We start from the raw sequence: 20,133 nt of genomic DNA on the forward strand, positions 1-20,133 counted from the left end.
AAATGGGTCTAAGCGACCATCTCTCTTCCTCCTCCAAGCTTCTCAACCTTGTTTGCATTTTGGAATCACCTGGTGAAGCTTTAAAGAATTATTGAGGCCCTGTCCCGAGAAATTCTGATTTAATTGGGCTGGAGTGTAGCTTGGGTATAAGGAGTTTTCAAAGCTCCCCAGGTGATGCTAACGTGCAGCCAGGGCTGAGACCTGCTATTAGAAAGAAAGAACATCCTGCCCTTATGGTTCTTCTTAGCCGTAAAATCCTTTGTCCCAGAAGCAGATCATGCCAAAGAGTGCCTTTGTTTCCCAGGTGTACTTCAAGATACAGAAAGTCTGTAAACCGCCAGCAGTGATTCTCAGCATACTGTGGGCATCTGTCTCTCTCTGGGGGAAGCCTGGAGATCTGATCACATAGTCTCTTTTCATGTGGGGTGCGGAGCCTCACATCCTAAAGCGTGGCCCTGGGTCAGCAGTACAGGCACCACCTGGGAGCTGGTTAGAGATGCAGCCTCAGGTCACACCCCAAACCTTTGCATTGAGAATCTGCATTTCAACAAGTTCCCAGGTGGTCCTGATGCACATTAAAGTTTGAAAAGCCTTGTAATAGAAATAACATCTATTCCTTTATTTTTAAGTTGTAAATGATTTAAGGTTGGCAATAAAATCTATGTGTGTTAATGTAACACATTAGGAAGAAATATGTAAAAATCAAGACAGGAAAACATGCAAATTAGAACAGGATATTAAAGGATAAAAAGTAGTACATAGATAATTGAATCGCAAGGAACTTCTGAGTTCAATTGTTAAGCACAAATTTGAATCCAATTTTCCCACACTCCAAAGGGCAAAATATAGAGATAGTTCATCTTGCCTGAGGAGAGAAGCAATCATTTATCAGGGGGCTTCATGAGGGTGACTACTTGATCTGGGGGAAAATATCTTTAATAAGCACCAAGCTGGAAGTCAAAGAAAGTCTGCACATGCCACTTTCTGAATGTCTTAACACAGAAAAGTTACCGAACGCCACCAACTCTTAATTTTGTCCTTTCTAAAATGGGAATAACACTTTCAATCCCACAAGATTGTCTTGAGGATTAAATACAGATAGTAGATGATATATCTCAAATCCTCAGATTGGGATCAGAGTAAATTCACACCTAGTTTTTGATGCAAATAAAGTGACCCAAAGTCTAACCTCAATATCTAAATCACAGCTTTCTAATTTTGAAGAATAAAGGTGTGAGTTTTGCCCTATCAGATATTAAATCTTGCCATAAATCTATAATAATTAAAATGATATTATATTGGATCAGAGATAGATGCATAGATTAATGGAATATTAGAGTTTTTGAAAAACAACCTATAGGTATAGCAACACCCAGAATAGAAAACAGAGAGCATTACAAGCAGTAAAGGAAAAGATATTCTATCCCACAGTGAGTCTGTGATGTGGAAACCCTACAGCATACGTTATACAAAAACAAACTCTAATTTAATTTAAAAATTAAATGTGACAATGTGAAAAATTAGAAATAAGCCAAACATCCTTTAATAGAAACATTGATGAATTAAAATATATGAACAGCATATAAAAGGTTATATGTATATACATGTAGGTACATATGTATATATAGGAGGAGCTAGAAATTAAAACAAATGAATTAGATCTAATTCTACTGTATCAAATGAATAACCTTAAAAAGTTAATGTTGGGTGAAATTAAAGAAGGACACATAGAATATGATAACATTTATATAAATTTTAAACACATCAATACTTTATATCATGTGCAGTAAACATGAAAAAGCCTGAAGAAGGTTCACACCACCTGTAGGAGAGTAGGAAGAGGGAGGAAGAAAGACGAGAAGGTAACATGAGCAATTTTTTTGTTTTTAATCTGAAGTAAATATGACAAAGCTTCAATGTTTATTAAATCTGGGCATTGGATATTGTAATATTATGATATATATATAAAAATATATATATATTTTCATCCACAGTCCTGGCTCATAACTCCCTTAGCTCTTGTTATTTCCTAAGTGGCTAAAAACAATAAGCTTATTTTTTTGTTACAGTATTTGGCCTTGTGTCCTTGGTTCTTGAAGCAGCTTCAGAGCAATGAAGGTGACAGTCTTTTGCTATTAATATAATGTTGGGGCACTGTAGGTCTCAGGCGCAGTCTCAGAAAACAGAATCTCTGACCACCTCCTGCTCTCCTTTCATCTGCTCCTTTTCCTCCCCAAGGCAGACTTTAGAAACTGAACATATTCTCTAGTCTTCCCCCTACTTTTCTGTCTTGGGCTGGCCATAAAGAAATTCTCTGCCCCACTGTGTCTGATTGTGGGTCATAAGACCCCCATTCCAGAAGGGGTCCTGCCCCACACCCTGGAGAAAGGAACGCTGCACAGAGAGGCCAAGAAGAATCTGCACAGACAAGCCTTCCTGGGTTTCCCCACTCAGTCTGTTTGTAGTAGATCAGACCCTTTTTGTCCAATCACATTTCTATACAGTTGTCCTTGCTTCAATCATGCCTGTCCAATGAAGTCTCCATAAAAGGCCCAAGCGGACAAGGTACGGAGAGCTTCCAGACAGCTAAACACGTGGGGGTTCCTGGAGGCTGGTGCACTCGGGAGGGCATAGAAGGTCCACAGCCCTTCCCACATGTCTTGCCCTATGCAACTCTTCATTTGTATCCTTTGTGATATCCTTTATAATAAACCAGGTAACGTAAGTATGTGTTTCCCTGAGTTCTGTGAGCTGCTGTAGCAAATTAATCAAACCTGAAGAGGGGCTTGTGGGATCGCCAATTTATAGCAGGTCAGTCAGGAGCACGGGTCAAACAACCTGGGCTTGAGGTTGGCCTTGGAAGTGAGGGGCATGCCCGTGGGACTGAGCCCTCAACCTGCAGGATCTGACGCCACCTCCAGGGAGCTAGTGTCGGAATTGCATTGGAGGACACACGGCTGCTGTCAGTGCAGAACTGATTGCTTGCTCTGCATGTGAGTAAACACCCCCACACTTTGTGTAATGAGAGCAGAGGAAAAACATTTTGTTTTTTCTACATAGACATATAATTACTTATTGTTTTATTGTCTGTGCTTTTGTATATTTGAAATGGGTTTTAATATATAAAAAAGGTTCTCTTCTATAGGCCTCATGGTCTTATGATAAGTCCAAAAGCTTTAGGGTCTTACGTCTTTCAGGACAGTCCAATTAAACCACCCTAAGGAGAGGATGTGACAAGTGTGGCTGCAGCCACGTGGTGTCCCTGAGAGTGCACTGGGCCAATTCAGCACAGTCCTCTACAGAGTCAAGGAACAGAGGGTCTGGAATTGGGACTCTGCTAAAGCCCAAGAATCCACTGCCACCACCCTGTCACTTGTGATGTGCCTGCAGAGGGTGATGAGAGAAAGAGTGAGTGCCAGGTCCCCAAACGCAAGTTCCCCCTGGCTCCCAGGCATGGCTCTGACAGTCTACAGTCTACACACATGCACACACAAGCACACACACGCACACACACGCATAGCCCCTCTCCCCAGCACAGGCCGCATGTTCCCAAGATACGTCCTGGAGCACTGGGGGGTCCTAGTCTGCCCATCCATTCCCTGAGCACAGGTCCATCTCTCTGTCCTTTCTTGTGCCCGTTCCTCCCTGCATAACGAGGCACAATATACACCTCAGGCACAGCGGGAGCCCCCACTCCTCAGTGTCCCAGGCACGTCGCAAGGCCTGCTCCCATTTCCTGTCCCACAAGAGGTGACATCTCCTCTAGGAAAAATCCAAGCCAGTTATCATTTGATAAATGAGAACCATGAATATTATCCCAAACCAGAAGGGTATACATTAGCTTAAAAGTTGTGAAAGCTGCCATTGTATGTGATGACAAAACTTTTTTAAAATGAGAATACACGGAAGCCTAGAATCCGACAGAGGGCACGGAGCTGGTTCACCCAGCTGTATCGAGGCTCCACAGCTCTGTTTGGGGATCCTCACCTTCTAGTAACCCTTTTTGCCTTAACTTTTTCTCACCTGGAAGCTAAGGAGACTGGCGTCTTAATTGAAGGAGGCTCTGGACTGGCCCACAGCGAGGTTTGGTGACATGCTCAGTAGATCCCTCCTCGGGGAAGCCCAGGGAGAAGGCGCTAAGGTTCTCTGGCCACAGCCCCTGTCACTCAGTCCTCCCCTCAGTCCCAGCCCCTTGAATCAGGGCAGAGCATCCCTTCCTAGCCCTGGCATTGTCCCCAGAGATTGATGCAGTTCTTCAATGACAGACATGGAGGATTCTGGAACTTCTGCCTACCGGTCCATTCACCATGTTTTCTCTAATCCATTCTTTCTTTCCAGTGTATCTTTTCCAAAGCATGTCCATATAGGACAGTTTTATGGTTGAGTCTATGTTTTCTCTGGTCCATTCTTTCTTTCCCTGAGCCTCCAGCCCTCAGGCCAGACCTCATGTGAGCAGAAGATTTCTCATCTTTTCAGCTGAGCCGCCTGTTGAATTCCCTTTTCTTGTTTGATGACTACTTGTTATTCACAGTTCATTTGCAGAAAGCCAGCCCTAGTTCTTTCCTTCCTCCAACCTAGGTTTGGGTATGACTTTTAAGCATTCTCTAGCCACCATTTTACAAGGGAAAAAGACTTTTCCCACACAATCATAGATGTATATGTTTCTTATCAAAGCAATTTTCTTACTCAACTATATATTGTTAAATATACCAAGTGCTAAACACATAAAAATCCTGCCATTCCTTGTTAACCAGCTGGTATTGTAACCATCAGTGTCAATAACATGTATCAATGTCAACAATATGGTTTAACGTTAATTTAGATCCATACAAATATAGGTAGTAATGTGATCATTTACACTTTGATAAGATAACAGTATGTGCAAGAATATGGCATAGGATCTTAACTGTGATCCAATCATTAGAAAGCATTTGAACATCAAGTAATCTAAGTGTATTCTAAAATGTAATTAGAATGTGGAAAATACCATTGACCTCAATGGTACTCAGGTTCCAGGAGACTGCAACTAAATTTTACATTAATTACAACCATTTCCAGGTTACATGAGAAGTCTCAAACTGAAGCAGTTTTTCATAAATCAATTTACCTGGAAGATGTTGTGTTTATTACTTTAAATGTCTGGTTCCTTAAACCATTTGCAACACTATGTGGACGCCACGGCATAGCATCACGATGAAGCTGACCAGTTTTGTGTATCTGGCTCTGCCACTTATTAGTGAGATAACCTTTGGTAAGTCGCTTAACCTTGTCTACCTCATTTCCTCATCTGGAAAAGGGAGAAAGCGCAGGCTACCTCCTGGGGTTACTGTGAGGGCAGCGAGTGCATGTGAAAGCACTTAGAGTAGTGCTGGCAAACCGCACTAAATAAATCACCATGATCATCACATCACTGCGGTTTTCATCTAAAACAAAGTTCCCAAAGCACCTCAATCCTTAGCTTAGCTTCACTGTGCACTCTTAGGCACAAGGAGTGGGAATCCAAGCCCTGGGGAGAGGGGGCTGATCAGAACAAGGAGGAGTCTCTCTGACCCTGGATCGTGGGCTGGCGTTCAGGGAACAGCTCCAAGCCTAGTGGGGACCTGGCAGGTTGGGCAGGGAAAGAAGGCCAGAGCTCCTATCCAGAGGAGGAGCCGTGGCTAAGGGTTATTGCACGTGGAAGACTGCCACCTGGAAGGGACACAGTCCCCAAGGGCCATTCCTGACATACTAGATACCGGCTTTGCAGGTAGCAAGACCAATTCCAAGCCTCACTGGATGGTGGCCCTGAGGTTTTGCTCTATTTTTTGCCTTGGCTATGAAACTGGTCTAAGCTTTGTCCCAGAGATGGGGGCCCAGTTGTAGACAAAACTGTGAGAGTGATAGGAAAATATCATGGATATAGGCACATGCCCTGATGCCAGACAGACAGGGGTGTGAATCGAAGATTGCCACTTTCTAGTGGGATAGCTTTTTAAATCATCATGAAGATTAAATGAGATAATCTGTCTAAAGCCCTTGGCGTAGTATTTGGCCTATGGAAGTGATCACAAATGCTAGCTATTTTTACTACTACTATTAAGATAGGATGGTGATGGTGATGATTATGACGACACGATGAGATGAGATGGTAAACATGATGACGAGAGAGGGACCAAGGGAAGGAAAAGAAAGATGAGAGTGTCCCTAGGGATGGAAAAAGAGGTAAAGATTTAATCATTTTTTTAAAGCAAGTAAAATGAACCCCCTCAAAGAACTGATTATGCTTACATCGTGGTGGGACACAGCTCGTTGGTTTTGTGCAAGCCATCTCTTGCAGACACAGGGGCCATATTTTAAACTGGTTTCTGGGGCCCATTTCTTCCCACAACTGTTTAAAGACCAGCTTAGCCACAATAGGATACGAGTCCAGGCCAGTCTCTGTGCACTCAGGATACAGAATTTCAAATATAAGAAACAAGGGTTTAAATAACAGTGCTGACAGCAGAGTTAAATTCCCACACCTTTGGCAGTGTGTGCAGATCTCTGACATTTCACCAAAGCTAAATGTTCCATCTCTAGAACCTGACTCGTTCTTTACTATTTTTATTGTGTTGCAGCTTAAAAAAAATTGCCAATTAAGTTAAACTAAACTGTCGCACAATCAGCTTCTATAATTACCATCAATGGTTTATGATAGGTTCGAGCAAACAGAGGGTTTGGTTTTTTTTTTTTGCCAGAGTTGTAGTTTCTTTTTGTAGAAACAATTATCATGGCAGCGCTTCCTAGCAAAGGGAAAACATAGCCTGAAGCCATTGCATATTTCATTTTCAGTCCAGCAGTTTTAGAGTTCTTGCTTTTCCCGGTGACTGTTCGATGGGAGGGAGAGACAACCAGAGGCTCTGGGTGAAGCGTGGTCTCTGGCAAAGCAGGCAGCGAGCCCACCAGAGGCTGGACACAAAGCAACGCTGCCCTGTTCTGGGGGCTCCCAGCTGCTGAGTGTGCACATTGCTCCACAGGGTGAAGTTATGACGGCGTCGGGATCTCATATCACAGCCAAATTAATGCCCCCTCTCTCCAGCAACAGATGTCATGATATGTAAGGATGTAAATCGAAAGTTAGATTTATTACCATTTTCAGTAAATGGCAACATACATGCAATAACTAGTTGGTAGGGAACATGGGAATGTGTCTGGGTTTAAACCCCGGAGCCTTCGCCTAGTGGTTGAACGAGTATCTTTACCTTCTTAAGTCTCAGTGTTCTCATGTGTGAAATTGGGTTACCAGAAGTATTTAGCTCAAAGAGCTATTCTGAAGATCAGATAAACTAATAATGGGTGCACTCATTTATTCAACAAGTATTTATTGAGCAGTTACTATGTGTCATACACTATGCGAGATGCTGGTGATACAACAATGAACAAAACAAACACACAGTCCCTTAACTTAAAGGAGCTTAGGGGAAAATTGTTTAGCACAGTACTAGGCATGTAATAAGCACATGATAAATGTTAGGTGTGAATTTCATGTTTGTATTAATTTGTTGTTATATATGGTTTTAGGTTTTTATTGCCAGCTATGATATTTTATACTCAAAATGCTATTTTTTATTATTCCCGATTCACACATGGGACAACAAAAGTTCAGAGAATCTTAGTAATTCACACAAGGTCACATGACTAGCATGTTAAAGTATGTCAACTTTCAAATAAGTTTACCAGACTTGAGTCCATGGTCGACCTAAACTCAGGCACAGTGTCTTTCCTAATGAGTCCAGGAGGCTTCGTCTCTCATCTGAGATCTGGCCACGGGTTTCTCATGCCTCTTGCCTCTGACTTGACCTATGACTGTATGGAAAATAGCGTGGTCCTAAGTCTACACACAGCGATGGAGAGCTGAATGTGGTGGACCTGGTCTTTTCCTTGGAGAGAAAATAAGAACAGTGGGTAGAAGTGCAGAAAAGATGTTGTTCACTTTATCAAAAGGAAGGATATTTTAATAATTAAAGTAATGAGACTTTGGTGTGGGCTGCAGTATGAGTAAGAGGTGGTGAATTTCTTGTCTTCAGAAAGTTTACATATGAGCTGAACAAACACCGAATGAGAATGTTGCCCAGGGGATTTCAACACCCATGAGGGAATTTGGTCCAGATTTCCTGCTTCCTAAATCTGGCCAAACTTAAGGATCTCTCAAAGAGCTTGATAAAAATACAGATTATCTGTGTTCCCTCCCAAAGGTTTAGAATATCTGGAGTGCTCAATATGTAGCTCAGAACTATCTTGAAAATTAGATAAGTTAATAAAGCACTCATTCATTTACTTAGCAAATATTTATTGAGTAGTTACTATATGCCAGGTCCTGTCCTAGCAGCTGGGGTGACAACAATGAAAAAGACAAGCAAAATGGTCCTTAATTTAAAGGGGCCTAGAGGAAAATTGTGTAGCATAGTGCTGGCACATAATAAGCATGTGATAAATGTTAGCTGTGATTTTTGCAATTGCATTATTTTATTATACAGGCTCATGGGGCTGTGTTCTTTTTTTTTTTTTTTTGGGGGGGGGGGCTGTGTTCTTAATGGTCATCCCTGGTCTTCTAACGTAGATCCACCTTGCACAGGCTGAAGTGAAGGAGCAGCTCTGATACATGATCATCTAAGGTTGCAAGAATGGTATCTTGCACACGCACTCAACAAGCACTCCCTGACTGGCTGATTATGAAATACGCCACTAATATTTGTCCATTTGTGTCTCTTAGTTGTACAAAAGCCAAAGACAAAAGAAGAACGGGCAGCTTTCTGGAAGCACCACAAACTTCGAGATTGTAGTCTCCTGGAAGGTGGGATCCATGTCTACTTCAGTTCTGTCCTTATAGTCTCTAGGACACCAACTTGCACACAACTGGTTATCAACAGATTAGTAAGAGAATGGATAAATAAATTAGGGCAGTGTTTTCTAGCTTGCCTGACCAGGAGGTTCATTCAGACCAAGTACTTCTTAGAATATGGATTGTTATTACTCAGCCCAGATTAACGAAATCAGAATTTCCAGGTAAAAGGTCTCTGGGAATCAATACTTTCATCAGTGCTGCTCCCCAAGGTGGCTGTGATGTCAGGCAAGTTAGGGACACACTGATGTAGACTACACTGTCCTGACTTGGCTAGACCTGAGGCTTTCCTGGAATTCAGGCTCAGGGGGCTCACTCCACCGGAGGGAAGTTTGCTCTCAGTCGGTTGCCCAGCAGGGACACTGGCCTGGAGACCAATTCCCCGGTTGGTTTCCCCCCAGTTTATTTGTGAAACTTCCCTCCACGCAGAGTCCAGGGGTAGGACAGTGGTGAATCGTGCTGGGGTGGGTGCCTGAACTTAACTCACCACGGTTTTCTGCTGCCTTCTCTGCTGTGCTAAGCACCTATTTTAGAAGAATTTCCAAAAGGACCTCCTAGATGTTTATTTTTAAGGAGAAGAAAGAAGCTATAAGAACTGCACCTTTTTTTTTTTTTTTGATTGCTGAAATCAAAACCTGCATTTTCTTCTTCTCCTACTGATTAGAATCTCAGCATTCCACCAAGACAATCTCCAAAAAAGGAAAAGCAAATGAGCATGGCTGTTTCTGAGGATATGAAATACTTTACAATTAAATAAGGTACGGTTGGGCTCAAGGCTGATCACTGGTGATGGGTAGGTTTCTGCGAGGCTGCAAATGAATTCAGCGTGGGACAGCGTTCCAAATGGCTCCTACAAGCTTTCCCTTTATTATTTTTATTTGGTTATGTGCTGACTCTCATCCAGAATTGCACTTAATGCCCTAGTCTGAAGTTGTTGAAATGGCCCCCCCTGGCATAGTGTGACAGTGAAAGGATATTGCCTTTGGAAGCTGCTAATGGTCCATGAAAAGGAAACAGCAGCAAACAGGAAAGCAATGCTCCAAAATAATGTCAGATAAAAATATTCACGTCTTCACTTTCCTGTCCGTTTCCGGGGAGAGAGGTGTGATCCCAGGGGAAGCAAGAGTCTCCAAAACAGGCAAATGTAGAAAACCTCGCAGGCATCCAAGGTTGAAAATATATTTACATTCACATGTATATTTTTCTACAGACCTTAATTAAAAGACAGAATTTACATTTGGAAGCCTAATTGAGCTCCCGACTCTAAATGCAGAGGGGAAAGAGCTGTGGAGTCGTAACAGCAAGGACGGTGGTCAGATGTGGGCGAGGGACGGAGTCACTTCTTTACCGGTCTGCATGGGCGCTTCGTGCGTGCCAGGCCGCGTGTTAGGAGCTGGGGATACAAAAGTGAGTAAAATGGGTCCCTGCCCAGAAGGAACCCACTCTTGGCAGGGAAGAGAGAGACATATTATGGTGACATGATGGCTCAAAACAAAATGCTAGATGAGCCCAGAAGCATTCAGGATTTAGGGAGATCCCAACATCAGAGTTTGTACATTGTCAAGAAAAGGTCAAGTGAGGCATTGGTGGGAAGGTGTGGCAAGAATGCTCCAGGCAGGGGGAAAGTCAGGTGCAAAGACACAGCATGGGTCAAAGGTGGGGGGTGGGGGAGCCTTGAGAAGTTCTGTGTGGAGAAAACAAGGGGTGCTCATGGGAAGATGGGCAGGGCAAGGCCCAGGCTGCAGACCTAGGCAGGGGGTGGGCAGCAGGGAAACTCCATGCAGCCACCACTAGACCCCTCACTACTGACGAAGCCCCAGAACATTCTCTGCTCTGTGCACAGGGCATGCTTGGCACTCAGCGTCTTGAGGGAGAGTATGAGAGAAAGCAGCTGTTGCATTTTGGCCTCACATGTGCCTCCCACCCATACTCTCATAGAGAAGATAAGACAGTTCATACGGAAGCAATCTCCTACTGGAAGGGAATATGAAGGAATAAGCATCTTCACCATCTGAAATTCAGTTATGTGGCAATTTTGTTCATCCATAACAACAGACATGTATTAAATGCTTAATATATAGCAGACTCTGCTGTGTTTTTTAATGTCTTATTTTATTAACTCCCTTTGACCACATCGTGAGGTAGGTACCTCTGTCCTCATTTTATAGTCTGAGGAAACCGCGTGTGTCACAGAGCAGCTGCAGGCACGAGACTCCAATGCTGGCCGCCGGGACTCCACACTCTTTACTCTTAACCATTTCAGAACATGACCTTTGCTTAACCGGATCATTGTAGAGGAATGGATTGCAAGAAAGCATAAACACACTTGGAACAGCTAAGACAAATTACTGCATATTCATGTGCATTAAAGAAGTTCATGTGTTTGGATCCCCTCTCTCTTCTCCTCCCCATGTTAGATCTTTGAATGATTTATATGCACAGTTTTGTATGCTATTTTGGTAAAGAGTTGAAAAGGCCTTGTGGCCTCGTTCAGAAATGCCATGGTTTAATGAAGGTCAGCAGAGAGCTGCAGGACCTGGGTTCTAGTCCTAGCTCTGCTGCTGGTAACTGTGCAATTTGGTAGAACCAATTGCTTTCGTTTCTGGATTCAGTTTCTTGAACTGTGAAGTGGGGATGGGTGTGTGGTTGCTCAGACGCTGTCCAGCTTAGACACCTTGCAATTCTGTGACCATCCTTGACTGCCTGGCACACAGGCCAGCTGAGCACTCAGCAGTGTTACTTAGAGGTTTCCTGGGAAGGGTGAGCAGAGAGGAAACATGTCAGAATGAGGTCAGAACAAACCAGTGGCCCCATGCCTACATGTCCCCTACTCCACTTCCAAAGGCAGAATTTCTGCAAATTGGTATTCAGCCCTCATGCCACACCCACAGACTTGGACTCCAGAACCTTACTGAGGCACAGCAGGGGAATAACTGACATTTAGTAAGCTCCTACCGTGTGCCAAGCACAGTGCTAAATGCTTTGTCACATTTAATCGTCACAGTAAAACTGTGACCATTAAACAAATGAGAAAACTTCAGCTCAGAGTGTTTCAGTAACCTGGCTCAGGTATCACAACTAGAAAACAGTAGAACCAGCCTTTGAACTCAGGCTACCTGACTGCTACACTGATGTGCTTGGATCCACGCAGTGCTGCAGGATTTGCCCGCCTCGCTCCGAACAGCCATAACCGTCCCATATCAGAGTCTATTAAGAAGCTAGGGGTCAATTAATAATTCATTAAAACTGTTGTGATGTATTTATAATGCATTCTGTACAGGGCTGAACACACAGAGATTAGCAAAAGTATAATATGTGGCACCTGACTTCCAGAAACTACTTATAATAAAAAAGCAAACCCTTATGAAGTGCTTATGGTGTGTCAGATTTTATTCTAAATGCTTTACATGTATTAATGCATTTAATCCTTGCAACAACTCTATGAGAGAGATGTTATTAATAATATTTCCCAATTTTGGAAGATGAGGAAACTAAGAGGTTAATAACTTGCTCAATGTCACACAGCTAGTAAGTGGCAAAGTTGGGACTCAAACCCAGACCAGCTGGCTCCAGAGCCGCGCTTTTAACCACCACGCTGTGCTGCCTATACTTCCACAACTTGGTTCAAATGGGCCAATGTTTTGAGCCACATGACCAGGGACCTATGCTGACAATTCACTGGCAATGCCCTGGGGCCCGTGTGGCGGAGAGAAGGCTTGAACAGTGGCGAACACTGCTGGGCAGGATAAAGTGGGGAGTGAGCAAGCCTGGGTTAGAAATGATTCTGAGACGTGAGCAGGTCAGAGGGGGAGGAGAGGAGGGTAAGCCAGGAGGCAGGGGGCCAGGGATGGTATTCTCAGGGAGCGAAGTCTCTTCCTGGCCAAGACCACAGCCCTGTCCCCTTCTCCTCCCCCCAACCCCATGCTCACCCTTCGTGGCTTCCTTTCCCATTCAGTTCTGCCCTGTCAAGGTAACATGGCGGGCAGCGGAGGGCATCCTTGCACTCTGCAGAGGCCCTCATGGGAGAGTCCAGCCCTCCTCTGCTTGTGCTGGAGAGAGAGCATCTCGGGGCCTGAGGATTAGTCCGGGGAAGGGGGACATCTGGCCTACTCCAGACAAAAGCTAACCCCAGTTCTGCTCTGGGGCAGACCCCAAGCCTAATCACACACCTTCTTCTGGCTCTCAGCTCAATATTCTTTCCTGAATGTTGAGAAGTGAGGGCTGAGAATCAAGAGTTATTATTATTATTTATCTCACAAACAACACAAAATCAGGGAGTAGGGAATATCTGTCTCAATCCTTCCTTTAGAGACCCAGGACTCTGGCAGCTCCGTGAACGTCTGAAAGCGGCACAGCCACACTTCGATCTGGAGCACACAAGCCCCTTCTCCATCACAGCTTTCTGCGCCTGGGTTGTGTTCCCAAGAGATTTACCCTTTTCTAGGTAACATTAAGACAAAGTGGAAGAACCACGTCAATTAACTTTTGCTAATACCTTAGTGTATTTAAAAGGGAAAAGCCTTGGGCAGATTCACACAAGGATCCAATAATGGAGAATTTAGAACCAGGTAAGCAGACCTTTGCATGTCCTTCAACCACGTCACAACATTCCCTACCTATCCATTCGCAGGGACAACTGGCTGAAGCGAACCACGAGGTGGCTTCTCCCCTCCCTCCCTCCATTCTTTCCCTCCCTCCCTTCTTTCCTTCTTTCCTTCCCTCTCTCCCTTTTCTCTCCCTCCAGTGCCCCTCTGACTGCCCCTTCCTTCTGCTCCTCCCTCCTCCTTTCTGTTGCCTGTCAAATAACTATTTACTGAGTGCTGATTATATGTAAGACTTTTGTATAATAACATAAAATTCCTCCTGTAAATACCCAGCCAGGGAAGGCATTTTGTATGGCAGAGCATGTCGAATTGACCAAGAAAACCATGAAACCCATTAGTAGAAACCATTTTATAGCTTTAAAAAATTACTATGACCGCCCATTGTGGATAATCACAAATAATATATTTTCTTTCTCCCCTTATCCATAGACTAGACATGATTCAAGAATGTGTTCAGGCACACCTCAGACACACTGTGAGCTTGGTTCCAGACCACCACAATAAAGTGAATAATGCAATAAAGTGAGTCACACAATTTATTTTGTTTCCCAGCGCATATAAAGTTATATTTACACTGCACTGTAGTCTATTAAGTGTGCAGGAGTATTATGTCTAAAAAAAGTATACAACTTAATTTAAAAATACTTTATTGCTATTATAAAAAGTGCTAAGGATCATCTGAGCTTTCAGACAGTCATAATTTTTTTGCTGGTGGATGGTCTTGCCTCGATGTTGATGGCTGCTGACTGATCGGGTGGTGGTTGCTGAAGATTGGGGTTGCCGTGGCAATTTCTTAAAATAAGACAATGAAATTTGCTTCACTGACTCTTCCTTTCATGAAAGATTTCTCTGTAGCATACGATACTGTTTGATAGCATTTTATCCCCCATAGAACTTCTTTCAAAGTTGGAATCAATCCTCTCAAACCCTGTCACTGCTTTATTAACTCAGTTTATGACATATTCTAAATCCTTTATTGTCATTCAATAATGTTCACAGCATCTACACCAGGAGTACGTTCCATCTCAAGAAACTTTCTTTGCTCATCCGTAAGAAACAACTCCTCATCCCTTCAAGTTTGATCATGAGGTTGCAGCAATTCAGTCCCATCTTTAGGCTCCACTTCTAAATTCTAGTTCTCTTACTATTTCCACCACATCTGCAGTGACAGAAGTCTTGAACCCCTCCAAGTCATTGTGAGGGTTGGAATCAACTTCTTCCAGACTCCAGTGAATGTTGATATTTTGACCTCCTCCCCTGAATCACGAATGTTCTTAATGGCATCTAGAATGATGAATTCTTTCCAGAAGGTTTGCAATTTACTTTGCCCAGATCCATCAGAGGAATCACTATCTATGGCAGCTATAGCCTTAAATGTATTTTTTAGATAATGAGAGTTAAAAGTCAAAATTACTCCTTGATCCATGGGCTGCAGAATGGATGTTGTGTTAGCAGGCATGAAAACAACATTAATCTCCTTGTACCTCTCCTTCAGAGCTCTTGGGTGACCAGGTACATTGTCAATGAGCAGTAATATTTTGAAAGGAATCTTTTTTTTCTGAGCAGCAGTGGGCTTAAAATATTCAGTAAACCATTCTATAAACAGATGTGCTGTCATCCAGGTTTTGTTTTCCATTTATAGAGCACAGGCAGAGTAGATTTAGCATAATTCCGAAGAACCTTAAGATTTTTAGAATTATAAATGAGCGCTGGCTTCAACTTAAGGTCACCAGCTGTGTTACCTCCAAACAAGAGAGTCTGCTTGTCATTTGAAGCTATGAAGCCAGGCATTGACTTCTCTCTAGCTATGGAATCCTAGATGGCATCTTCTTTCAACAGAAGGTTGTTTCATTTAAATTGAAAGTCTGTTGTTTAGTGTAGCACTTTCATGAATGATCTTAGCTAGATCCTCTGAATAACTCACTGCAGCTTCCCCATCCGCACGTGCTGCTTCACCTTGCACTTTTATGTTGTGGCAACGGCTTCTTTCCTTAAACCCCAAGAACCAACCTCTGCTAGCTTGAAACATTTTTTCTGCAGTTTCTTCACCTCTCTCAGCTTTCAAAGAATTGAAGAGAGTTAGGGCCTTGCTCTGGATTAGGCTTTGGTTTTAGGGAATGTTATGGCTGATGTGATCCTCTGTCCAGACCAGTGTTTCTCCCTAACAGCAATGAGTCCATTTCACATTTTTTATCATTCATGTATTCACTACAATAGCCCTTTTAATTTTCTTCAAGAACTTTTCTTTTGCATTTATGATTTGGCTAACTCTGGCACAAGAGGCCTGGATTTCAGCCCATCTAGGCTTTCAACATGCCTTCCTCACTAAGCTTAAACATTTTTAGCTTTTGATTTATTTTGTATTTCTTTTTTTGCATCATTATCTGTTTTATTTTATTTTTGTTTTATTTCAAAATATTAAGGGGGTACAGGTGTTTCTGATATACAGCTTGAATCAGGGCTATAAGTATGCCCATCACCCGAATAGTGTTCATTGTACCCATTAGGTGGGTTTTTGCCTTTCTCCTCCTCCCCCTTCTGCTCCCCTTGATTTCCAATGACGTTTACTTTCCTCTGTGTACTCATGTGCCCATCAGTTAGTTCCAATTTAAGAGCGAGTACACGTGGTGTTTGCCTTTCCATTCTTGAGATACTTCACTTAGGATCATGGTCTCCAGTTCCTTCTAAATTCCTGCAAAAGGCATTAATTCATACTTTTTATGGCTGAGCAGTACTCCATGATCTACATATACCACATTTTATTAATCCATTCATGAATAGATGGGCACTTTGGTTGATTCCACATCTTCGCAAATATGAATTGTGTTGCAATAAACATTCAAGTGCAGGTGTCTTTTTGATATAATGACTTCTTTTCCTTTGGGTAGATACCCAGTAGTGGGATTGCTAGATCGAATGTAGGTCCTCTTTTAGTTCTTTCAGAAATCTCCATACTGTTTTCCATAGGGGTTGTACTAATTTGCGTTCCCACCAACAGTGTGTAAGTGTTCCTTTCTCGCTCCATCCACACCAGCATCTATTGTTTTTGGACTTTTTAATAAAAGCCATTCTAATAGGATTAAGGTGATATTTCATTGTGGCTTTAATTTGCATTTCCCTGATACACAAATTAAAATTATCTTTAGTGGATAAACATCAGTAAATATAAAAATGTCCTTTAAATTCAATTTAAATGTGAGCCCTACTAACTCTTTGTCTGCTCAGGCTGCATAAAAAAGTACCATAGACTGGATGGCTTAAACAGCAGGAATTTATGCCTCACAATTTGGAAGCTACAAAGTCCAAAATCAAGGTGCCATTGGGGTTGGGCTGTGATAAGGGCTTTTTTCCTAGGTTATAGGACTTTTTGTTGTGCCTTCATATGGCCTTTCTTCTGGGTTCATGAAGAGAGAGAGAAAAATCTCTCTTCCCCTTCTTACAAAGCCATCGATCCTAGCAGATTAAAGCCCCACCCTTATCACCTCATTTAACCTTATTTACCTCCTAAAGACCCTATCTCTAAATACAGCCACACTAAGGATTAAGGCTTCAACATATGAATCTAATGAGGACACAATTCAGTCTATAGTATTATGTCCCTGGCCCACCAAATTCATGTTTTTATTCCACGCAAAATATTAAAACATTTGTTCCATCTCAACAGCCGCAAAAGTTTTAATTTATTTCAGCATCAACTCCAAAGTCTCAAAGTCTAAGTCTCATGTCAATATCACCTAAATCAGATATGGTGAGACTTGAGGCACGATTCATCCCAAGGCAAAATTTCTCTCCAGTTGTGAACCTATGAAACCAGACGAGTTATGTGCTTCTAAATACAATGGTGAGCAGGCATAAGATAAACGTTTCAATTTAGAAAGGAAGAAAGGAATGGTGGGTCCCAAACAAGTCCAAAATCCAGCAAGGCAAATTCCGTTAGGTCTTAAGGCTTGAAAACAATCTTCTTTGTTTCGATGCTCAGGCCCATTGTGATGGCGGCATCTCCCCTGGCTCAGTGGGGTGGCCCTACGCTTTCTGCTCCCAATGAGGGTCCCACCTAAGCAGTTCTCTACCAGGGCAGCCCCACCCCTAAAGCACTGGGTGGAGAGATATTCTGACCCTCCAAAACCAAAGAGGGCACCACCCCGAGCCTGTGGTGGGAGTGGCAGGCCCGATATTCTCTGAATCACCTTCAGGGGCATTCTTCCGGCTCCTTGAAGAATAGCACAGGCTCATGGCAAAATATCGCTGTGGTCCAGTCCTGTAGAATCCAAGAGACCCAACAGCCTTCCTTCATTCTGTCCCACTTTCTCTGTCCCCTTTAGTTCAAACTGACAGAGTCTCTGCTGGTGTAATCCCATCTCTGTTCCTGGCTTCTGCTACGATGGCTGATTAAGTCCACAATTCGCAGTCACTATCCCTTTATCAAATGGTTTTCAGTTACACTCTTAGTCTTCTCTTCAGAACAAGCTTTCTCATTCTTTTGCAATATGGATAGACTGAAATTCCAAATCTACACGTTCTGCTTCCTATTTGTTGAACAATTCCTCCTTCAATTCATCTCTCTCCTCTTGCATTTAGCAATAAACAGTAAGAAGGATCCAAACGGCACCTCCAATTTTGCTTAGAAGTGTACTCGGATAAACATCCAATTACATCTGTCAAAAGTTCTACTGTCCACAAAACACTAAAAAACAATTCAGCCAAGTTCTTTGCCACAAGAATCACCTTTTCTCTAGTTTCTAATAACTTGTTCCTCATTTCTGCCTGAACCCTCACCAGCAGGTCCATATTTCTCCCAACATTCTACTCATGATTAGTCATGTATTCTCTAAGAAGATGCAGCTTTCTCTACAGCTCTTCTCTTTTCTTTCTGAGCCCTCTTCAGAATTGTCTTTAATGTCCATATTTTTTACCAATGGTCTCTTCACAGCAATCTCAGCCTTTTCTAGCATGAACTTCAAAACTCTTCCAGCCTCTACCCATCCTCCAGTTCCAAAGCCATTTCCACATTTTTAGATATTCATTATAGCAGCACCCATTTCTAAGTACCAAAACCTGCCTTATTCTACTCAGGCTGCCATAACTAAATGCCATAGACGGGGTGTCTTAAACAACAGAAATTATCTCTCTTAGTTCTGGAGGCTGGGAAGCCCCATGTTAATGTGCTAGCTGGTTTGGTTTCTGGTAAGGTCTCTCTTCCTGGCTAGCAGGTGGCCATCTTCTTGCTGTGTCCTCATACCGCCTTTCCTCAGGGTTCATGAGGAGAAAGAGAGAGACTTCTCTCTATTTTTCCTCTTCTTATCATATGAGGGTCCCACCCTTATGACCTCATTTAATCTTAATTGTCTCTTAAAGATTCTATCTCCAAATACAGTCCTATTGGGATTAGAGTTTCCACATGAATTGGGGGTCATGGTTCAGTCTATCACACTCCATCTCGTTATCCTTAGAAGAGAAGTGTGGGGAAAATCACCTGTAGCTATCTACATTACATGTTGCCCTGAAATAAATGACTTAATTTTCCAGTGTAACTATAACTTGGCAGTTTTCAAGCTTGAATTTTTTTTTTATCTTCTCTTCTTCCCCACACAATAACAATAACAATAAAATAATAATAATAATATTTAGTAGGAAAAATATTACCCTAAGAGACATCCATGTTTACTGTGCAGTGATTTCCCAACAGAAATTAATTCCAAGCAAATTTACATTCTACATTTAAAGAAGATATAAATAATTCATATTTTCATATCATCAGCACTGTGCATTTCCTACACTGGGGTACCTGCAAGTTTTCCAGTTTATCTGTTCTAAATTTTGGTTCCATAGCTCATTATCACATTGTTTGTGCTTCTGTTCCAAGGTGGTAATTTAATAGTCTTCAATAGAATTATGTTCAATTAAAATGTATTCAGTTTTACCATTCAGAACCTTTTTAGTTTCTAATTTAATTGCGGTAGGCTTCATTTTTATGTACCATTGACATGCCTTATTTGCTCACTGCGCTCACACAAATACCAAACCTTCTAAGTAAATGAAATCCTTGACAGTTCAGGGTGTGTATGCCTGAGCTGCTTCTCCCTCCATACAGCGTGACTCATTCATGCCAGCCTCTTGGAAGGAACTGATTCAGCAAAATTTTCTTTCTAACATCCTCAACATTTTGATTCTACAGTATCCTTAATGGGCTGCACTGTGTAGAAAATTGAGTAGTTGTTTTTTTTTTTTTTTTTTTTTTTTTAACCAACTCCTGTTGCTTTTATGAAAAGCTCGTGTAGTCTATTTATATTGCGATGCTACATTCAGCATCAGTGTGCATATTACATATTCATGACCTATATCTAGATAGATTTATAAGCAAGAGCCCAGGGAATTCCAAGCTGTAAACTGCAGAAACCTCACTGGTTTCTTCACAAAACCTTGCAAATTGTTGATTGTGGTTTTAGTCAGGGAAGCTGTCTAGAAGTTGCACAAGATGCTCTGTCTACCATCTATAATACTTTCCTTCAAAAGAGGTTGTGGCATGCTTCAAGTAATAAAAAGAGTCAAACAGGGGACATCAAAGGCAAGAAGTAAATTTTATGTTCAAACTTACCTACTACACCTAAGGAATAATGAAAATGTAAACACTATCCATAGTTGTCTATGTTTCAAATAACACTGGCAAAA

The sequence above is a fragment of the Eulemur rufifrons genome, chromosome 29 (assembly GCF_041146395.1).
Source record: "Eulemur rufifrons isolate Redbay chromosome 29, OSU_ERuf_1, whole genome shotgun sequence".
NCBI lineage: Eukaryota > Metazoa > Chordata > Mammalia > Primates > Lemuridae > Eulemur > Eulemur rufifrons.